The sequence below is a fragment of the Caretta caretta genome, chromosome 26 (assembly GCF_965140235.1).
Source record: "Caretta caretta isolate rCarCar2 chromosome 26, rCarCar1.hap1, whole genome shotgun sequence".
Lineage (NCBI taxonomy): Eukaryota > Metazoa > Chordata > Testudines > Cheloniidae > Caretta > Caretta caretta.
In genome coordinates, this window is record NC_134231.1 from 7,505,996 (window position 1) to 7,514,702 (window position 8,707).

An 8,707-nucleotide genomic window follows, 5' to 3' on the forward strand; every position below is an offset into this window, starting at 1 on the left:
AACCGCATCCAGCTCTATCTCTCCACTGAGTGATGCACAATAAAGAAAACTCCCAGCCAGTGACAATTTCAGTGCAGGAGGGGGACAGGACATAATACATCAGCTCAGCAGCAGCAGTAGGGAAGGGCAGAGCATCTGAAGTGCAGACTAGCTCTTTAATAAAGGACAGTGCAGGGGAGTTTCGGCAGTGATGGCCAACATAAGAGAGAAGGCTAGGAAGGGAAGGACAGCTGCTCGGGGTAGGGACGGTGGGAATGCAGTGCAGACTGGCTGCAAGTCAGAAGCCCAGTCCAGTGATCTGCAGGCACCTTAGCGATGGACAGGCTGCAGCAAGGAAGGAGTTGCACCGGCGCGGTGTAGAGAGGATATTGCACTCTTTAGGGAGGCTGCTGACGGCCCGTGGGGCCTGAGCCAAAGCCCATGGAAGACAGTGGAGAGATTCCTGTTGACTTCGGTTTGGGCTCTGGCTCCTGGTTTGCTCAGTGACGTTACTTCCATGAGCATTGGATTAGGCTCTAAGATTCCCGTAGGCTCAGACCCACTTACCAAAGTGTAACTTATGCCCCCACTTTAAATATGACCTCTGAATTTGACCCAAGTGAGTCTAAGATGGTGCAGTTTGGACGCCAAGGAGTCAGAAGAGAAGAGCTCACAATAAATCAATGAGCAGAGGGTATATGAAGGTGTAAGTCAAAGCAGTCACCACCCTACTTTAGCCTGCACCTTTTATAGCAACTTGGGCTTCCTTACCCATCAGTAAGTGGGTGTAAGTATTTCTAAGGGTCCCTAACTTACACATCACCTTGCAGTTTGACCCTCCTGTCTCCACTCCTACAGTGATCCTTTGATTTCTATAGCATATGGCTTAGGTCCACCACTGGTGTAAATCAGTGTAGTTCTATTGGGACAATGCTGATAGACACCAATGGAGTATCTGCTCCAAAGGATGTATCTGACTTCAAGGGAGTTGTGCCAATTTATACCAGCTGAGGATCTGGCCCCAGATATTTGGGCATTTCTAAAGCCTCCATCACCCTGGTATCCAGCCACCAATCTACCGGCAGTGTCCATCTCAAAATATTAACTGCTGTGCTCAGATGCTCCATCATCAAAGCCAATGTTGTGAGCAACTGGCACATGGATTAGTGCATAAAATTATACAGACAGTACAAAAGTTTGTAGGATTTTTTTCCTGTTTCCTCTCTCTGTTCACAAGAGGCCAGAGGGATTTATTAATGTCTACAAGCACTGACCTTTCACTTGTATGTGTCTGTTAAAATCAGAGTGGTCTTACTTGAGTCCCTGTGAATAGAAACGGATATCGCGCAAAGCAACTACCGTGGCGACGCTCTGAGCAGTAGATGTCCATCAGTCAGTAGGGAGGAAAAGCTGGCTTCCGAGAGCCTTTCATGTTAATTACTGAACAAAATTTGCCGGCTCAGCAGTGGAGCCCGAGCAGCAATTCAAAATCCGCATGTTTCCAGATGAGAGTCGTAAAGTTCGAAGCAATACAAAATTCATATGTGGTTTGACGCTGCCTAGAAAAGGGGACTCAGAAAGCACTATGAAAATTTTGCGAGTCTATTCTCAGAAAAACAATCACGCCAATGCATTGAATTTATTCTTGAGCCGGTTTGATCATTTCCTTTATTATAGAGCCTTGATCTTGGCAACAGAATTGAATCACCAACATCCCACACACAGTTATAAGCAGATGAATTCATTTAAGTTAGTGCCAACTTCACACTGCTCCCACCACCTGGTTTTCTGGTTTGGCCATCACACTTTTGGAGAGCGAAAGCTTGCTTCATCAATTAGGGATGGTAACATCTGCTTGAAAAAGCAATAAACCACTTGAGCAAGGAAAGTTTGATTTGACATGAAATGAGTCTTTGCATCTGATCAGTGAGAATCCACTGAAAAGTGAGGAAGAATATGTCAAGCACTGTGGGAATATATAAAAGCAGCTAGGAATCATCAGGCCCTTATCTGATCCACAACTTTCTATGGCACTTTTCTATCCCCCATTACTATGTCACGTAAGGTCTTCACAATCTTCAGTGTATTCTCTCTTACAACATCCCTATGACAGCGGGAAGGGCTATTGTCCCCTTCTTACACATGGAGTATTAAAGCACAGAGAGCGCCTCGCCTCTCGGGAAGTCTGTAGCAGAACAGGAAAATCAACCCCTGTCTCTAAAGGTTCAAGCTAGCACCCTAGCCACTTGGATCCTCCATCATCGCACAGGAGCTTGCAAAAAGAGAAAGCAAGCAGAGGAAGGTAAGTAGGTTGTGAGCAGCCTTGGGTAGTTTTCCCTGTCTCCTTTGACCCTTCACAAGAAGCATCATTGTCAGTGTGGTGGAACACCGGTTGGAATTGACCCCACAAAGCAAAGGTCTGGTCTTGCAAACCCTTACTCCTGAGAGTAGTTCCACTGAAGTTAATGGGACTACCTGCCTCAAGACTTCTGACAGGAACAAGGGCCTGCAGGATTGGATTGTCAGAGGCCTATCATTACCGTATTACTCCTGTTTTACGCTGCTGTAACTGATTCCAACAGAGCTGCCCCAAGGTAAAACTGGAATCAAGCAGTGGTGACGAAGCAAGGCCTAAAGGGCCTAATCCTTGTTTACACTAAGGCCACATTACATTGCTCTGGTGTAAAAATGGGCAGAAATTGCATTTGCGTCTCATTTACACTGACCGAGTGGGGCAAAGGGGCCTGAGTGTACGTGAGAATCCCACTAGATATCATCTATTGGATCCAACAAGCGGTCTAAGTCTCAGTTACATGAAGGCTGCTTTACACCACTTCTGACAGCGTGAAGAGGACTTATGCCCACTTTAACCTTGACCAGTGTATAACAGCCTCAGAATAGGTCCACACTGCAATCGGAGGTGTGATTGCAGCTCAGGTTGGCATAACCCTGCGAGCTTTCCTCAAGCTAGCTTGGGTAACAAGAGCAGTGGAGACGTAGCAGCACTGACCCCAGTATGGGTCAACAATGCAAGCATGTCCCCAGGATCCTAGGCAGTGAAATCCATGCCACCCTCCTATTTTTAGCCATGATTAAAGCTGGTGAGGGTATGCCTATATGAGATGCAATCATGCCTTCGACTGCAGTGTAGACGTACTCTTAGGGCTGGTCTACGCCAAAAACTTCCATCTGCCTAGCTACTGTCAACCCAGCTACTGCCTCTCTGGGAGGTGGATTAACTACCGCGATGAGAGAACCCCTCTCGTCGCTGTAGTGAGTGTCTACACGGAAGCGCTACAGAGCTGTAGCATTTTAAGTGTAGACATACCTGTAGTGTAAATGAGAATTAAGACCAAGGACACAATATGAGACCTATTGGGTGACATTAGGAGGCATGTTTCAGACATACCTGGCACTCAGCACCTCCTTATCCCTGTACCAGGCCCCAAGACCCAGGCAGTCTGTGAGAAGGTGTGAAGGGGATTTTTACTCCTCCTTACACTCCTTGCTAGGCTGTAGCACCAGTCACAATCTAGCCCCTTTAGACCTGTGAACTGCAGTCAGTTCAGCTCAGTGGAGGCTAATTCTTAAGCCTCACAACAGCACCAGGAAAGGGCCAGATTTTAAAACAATGGGGGGTGTCGCTGTCCACCGAACTGGTGGCTACCTCTATTTTACTTGTGTGTGCAGATTGGGCAATTCCAGCTGCTAATGAACAAATAAACAAAGGGCAGAAATAGTGCTGGTCCCAAAGTCACCCTGCCTAATGTTTTCCCTTCAGCACGATGTTGAATGCAATAGGAGCTTTAGTTTTGTTACTGTGCAAGAGGCATATTCTGACATCTGTCTTTCTGCAGAATTCTCACTGACATCAGTGGGAGATCAGCACATGGCTTGAGAGTAATATGTGATGCCAATAATTAAAACTGTATTATAACCCTCTTAATAGAATGAGTTTGACACCTTGGACTCACTCCACATCTACTCCAATTATAATCGGGCAGAATATGCTCCTAAATGTTTTCTTTCCATTACGCTGGTACCCGGGTTCTCAACTTGGGGATCAAGGGTGCCTCAAACAAGTTGGGAGGGTTGGCGGCCACCCCCTTTATGGGGGGTCCTTAATACTTTTTCAGCAGAGTATGGAGAACCACTGATCTAGTCATTAGAACAATGAGTTATGTGGTGTTAAGTGATCACCTCATGCTTGCAAGAGAGCTCCAGCTGGCTGTGCATAGCAAGAGCTTCCCAGTGCCCTGTCTAGACGTTCTGTTTGGGAAGTTCAGCCCTTAAAGGCATAATCGCCCATGCCACAGATTGGAAGTCAGGACTTCTTTGTTCCGTTCCCATTTCTTCCAGTGACTTGCTATGTGATCTGTTTCAAGTCACTTAACCTCTGGGAGTCAAACCCACAAATGACATCAATCAGCACAGTTCTACTTAACGCCACCTATTTCATGGTAGAGCTCCTTAAAAAATTTCACTCTACAATTTTTTCCCAATGGAAAATGGCTTTACAATTAAACAGAATTTATTTATTTATTTTTTTGCTAAAAATTCTATTTACATGAACAAATTTCAGGGATTTTGTTGCCAAGCACTATATATATATATATAGTGCTTGGCAACAAAACATATGGTTTTCAAATTTTGGGGGAGTTTTGACCAAAAAATATATATTTTTTTATTTTTGCAGAATTTTTTTCATTGGGTCAAAAATCATTCCCCATGTGATTGGGTTTTTTCCCCAGATGGTTGGAAGTATATGCCCAGAACGCTGGCAAATGGAAAGTTTTCTGGCAGCTGGCTGGCTTTCCAAGTAGATTTCTGTGTTCCTGTGTTCTTTAATGCTACTGGGAGTATTTTGTTGTTGTGACAGAAGTGTCAGGTTGCCTGGAGCTCTTGTATAGGCATCTCTTTTACGATTTAAATATAAATAAATACTCCCAGTGGCTGAGGATCTGGCCCTAATATCCTGGGAAAGTAGGCGTGATATGAGGGTAGAGTGTTAATCTTACACTGTTTCCCCCCTGTATAAAATGAATGGTCTCCAGCTAAAAGCTTTGAGGTCAAATCAACCTTGAAGTTCTTGGAGAGCACCTTGTTTGCAATGAATGAAACATTGGTTTTAGAAATAGATTTTTCACCGGGGATGCTCTGAACCTTATTGCTATGCTCTATTGATTGCACTGCAGGCAGAGGGGCAGGAGAAACAGCTGTACTGTTCTGCTCAACATAGCTGGCCACAACAATTTTGTTAGGACATATGGGAGACTCTGTCAATAAAGTGTCTCCATGAACCGGTCCGGTGGGACCTTGGGTAACATGCCCAGTCATCAATAAAACTATTTTATCAGCACATCAGGACAGCTGCAATCCAGGGTGGACAGAAGAGATTAGACATTCATAATAGTGTATATTGTGGGGCTGGGATATCCCAGGCTGTTTTGCTGTGTTCTGTTAGTATATAAGCAGCATAAAAAAGTACAGCAGCTACTGGGACTAACCATCTGCTCCAGTGAAGGGCAATCGTGTCCTCTCTATAAAACGATGTTCAGAATAACGTATCAAAGAACGCTGTGTGCAGCAATCTCCCTGAAGCAGGATTGAGTGTTATGAAAGAACTCCTGGAAAACCTATCTGTCTCTCTATGAAATATTTTGGACAGTCACTGTATGCTCTTATGCACTGTCTCTCTCATTTCCACCTCCCCCGCCCCCCCTTCTATCTGGGATTGTTTACAATGTGATAAATGAGTCGTTTGCCTACTGTTGTAGACAAGGCTCACGTGGTTAGAACTGGGTTAGTAACAATGGAGCCAAATCCCTCAACTGGTGTAAATCAGCCTAGCTCCACTGAAATCAAAGAAACGAGGTTGATTTAGATCAGCTGAGAATCTGGCCCCTGTTGTTTAAATACTTTTATTGATAGAATGGTTCGAGCTAAAGATGGGTCTAAATGGGAACACCAGATCCAGGACGCAGAGAACGATGGAGAAGTGTGCATCTGCATCTGTACTTGGAGAACCTCTCTTTAATGAAACACTAGCTACAAGGATCTTCCCATTCTTGAGTTACAGGGAGCTTCAGATTCAGGTTCCAGATCAGGACACTAAAGCTCAGATCTGTCTTGGTAATAGGCCGGAACTGGACCTGCTGAATCCAAACCCACCTGAACACCGTGGAAGCTCAGGTTTGGATCTGAATTGGAAGTCTATACCCGAGCCTATCTCCACTTGGGACCTACAGCCTCTGTGATCAGCATGAACATCAATTGTAATTGGCTTATTACAGCCAAAGCATGCTAATGAACAATCGACCACATGGACATAATCCATGCTATACTTCAACTGATTCCACTGCTGTTACAATAGGGATGAGTTTGGCCTTGTATCTGTGAAATTTCATGGACTGGCCTTTGATCTGACTGTCCTGTGTTGAACCCAGTGTGTCCCCATTGCAGTAACTGTAACCTGTTTTCTTCTGCTTCCTCCCAGGCACTCCTTGATGTTTCTTTTCCAGCTGCACTTCCTGCAGGAGAAGCATTGGGACTATGCAGTGACAGATGAACTCCACCACTCGACCTCAGGCTGCTCAGCAGCAGAAGCGGCGCTCCGATGACAGCAACTTTCAACTTCTTCTGCTTCTCAGCTTCGTTTTATCCTTGTCTGTGGGGATTCCTTCCTGAGGTCCCAAGGCCAAGCATCTGAGCTCCTTTCCAAACCTGACCTGCTGCACTACGCTTCAGAGCAACAGCCATTATCCTCCAACAAAATTGATGCATCGATGCTTATTTCATTGAGAAATCACAACAGTAGTTACTAGATTTGATTGGCTCATTACACTGAGCCAGGATTTCCAATATACCTGCAATTTGAGCAATAAAAGAAGTCTGTACATTTAAGTGCTGGCTTGATAATACTGAAGAGTGAAGTCCTCTTTTGACTCACTGAACAGGTGCAGCATAGTTAGCAGAAATGTAAGTTTGCCCCATCCTGTGCCTGATCCTAAACAGACCATTACTAGTGTTGAGCAGGTAATTCAACCCGTGACTATTCTGTCATTGGATCTCTCTGCTGAGACTACAGTTAGGCTGGGCAATTACTGCTGGAGTTTTCTGTGACATGAACACCTGTCCTCTGCTCGTTGGACTCAGATCACCAGACTTCGCTCACCCAGGAGCCACCATCCATCTATCCAGGCAGCACAGTTTGGTTGCTACACACCCAAGAGTTTCAAAAATGATGCGTGATTTCAGGTGCCTACATTGTTGGTTGTCTCAAGGTGGGCAGCTTAAAGGGGCCTGATTTGTGAAGGAGGCTCCTCAGCACTATCTGAAAATCGGGCCTCTTTAAGTTATCTCAAACTGTTCTGTTAGTATATATATGCACAAATGGGTACACCCCCCAAATCACAAGTCACTTTGGCCCTGGCCTAGAATCGGAAGGCTCTATATTCTATTACTGCTTCTATGAGTGAATCAGTCCCCCCAGCACTGCTCTTGGGTTGAAAAAAGTAAGATGCACTGAACTTTAGAGGGAGAACAGGGTGACTGTCATCTATTTATAACATATGGTGGGTGCCGAGCCAAATGTAGGTTACTGTAACATGTGAATCATCCCGTTCTGGAGAGCGAGGGAGAAAAAGAAGAGGTGGGGAGTGGAGAAGTGGTTACAAAACTTTGCATTTATTGACTGCAAGTTGAGCTTTGCCAGCAGCCTTCTACACTGGAGTTAGTCGAGTGCACTCTGCCTGTTCCAATAGAGATTAGTGGCTCAGCCTTTAACACTCAGATAATATGACAGCGAAGTATGGTAAATAGTGCATTCTGACTGCTTAAAGGGAGACTGAAAAGGCTATAAGGAGCTGCTCCTGCTCCTAATAAAGTCAGTGGGAAATTGGCTTCAATGGGAGTAAAATTGAGCCCTGGAGCTTTCTTATTCTTGTTAAATATTTTTGGTGAATGATTTTTAATATTCAGGAAGTAAAATTACGAATCACGTGGGCAAGAACCAAGCCTGATCACATGGATCCTCACAAAGTATTTAGGTGCCTAATTTGCATTGAAATCATTGGGAGTTAGGTGCCTAAATACCTTTGAAGATCTAGGGCAACGTGCTTTGCCAGTGCAACTCAAAGCAACTTACTTTGATTGTAGGCTCCTTAGGGTAGGAGTATTATTTGTTTGCACAGCACCTTCTGCAATGGGGCCCCAACCCCCGATTTACACCGTCATTTGTTACCCCTCCACCACTGGCATAGCCCACAAAGATAGCCAACAGTGCTGAATTGTGTGCTGACTTATTCACTGTAAAAGGGTGTTACTCGATCAGGCATCAACCTCTGCCACGGCCTCAGTTTCCCCTTCTTGCTGTTCTCAAATATCTACACCCAGGCTCTCGTCAATCAATCAAATCACCCACCTTTTTGCGGGGGCCTGGTTTGTTAAAATGTCCCCTTTCAAATATCAGCTGAAATCAAACAAGCCTTTCCCTGCCACGGCTGTTTCCTTGCCCCCTTGCCGGGTTCAACCATGCATTTCCGGAAGGCAGGTGTTGCTGCTTCCTTGAGATCCTGCCCCTTCAAGCTTCAGCACCTGCCCCACCCTTCACTGCAGGTAGCTCCAGCCAGACCTTGCCATCAGGCTGATATGGAGAGCCCCTTCTCTTGTTCTCACTGACCTTGCATCCCCAGCGAAGCAGCTGAGCCGAGCCAAAATCCCTTAAAGG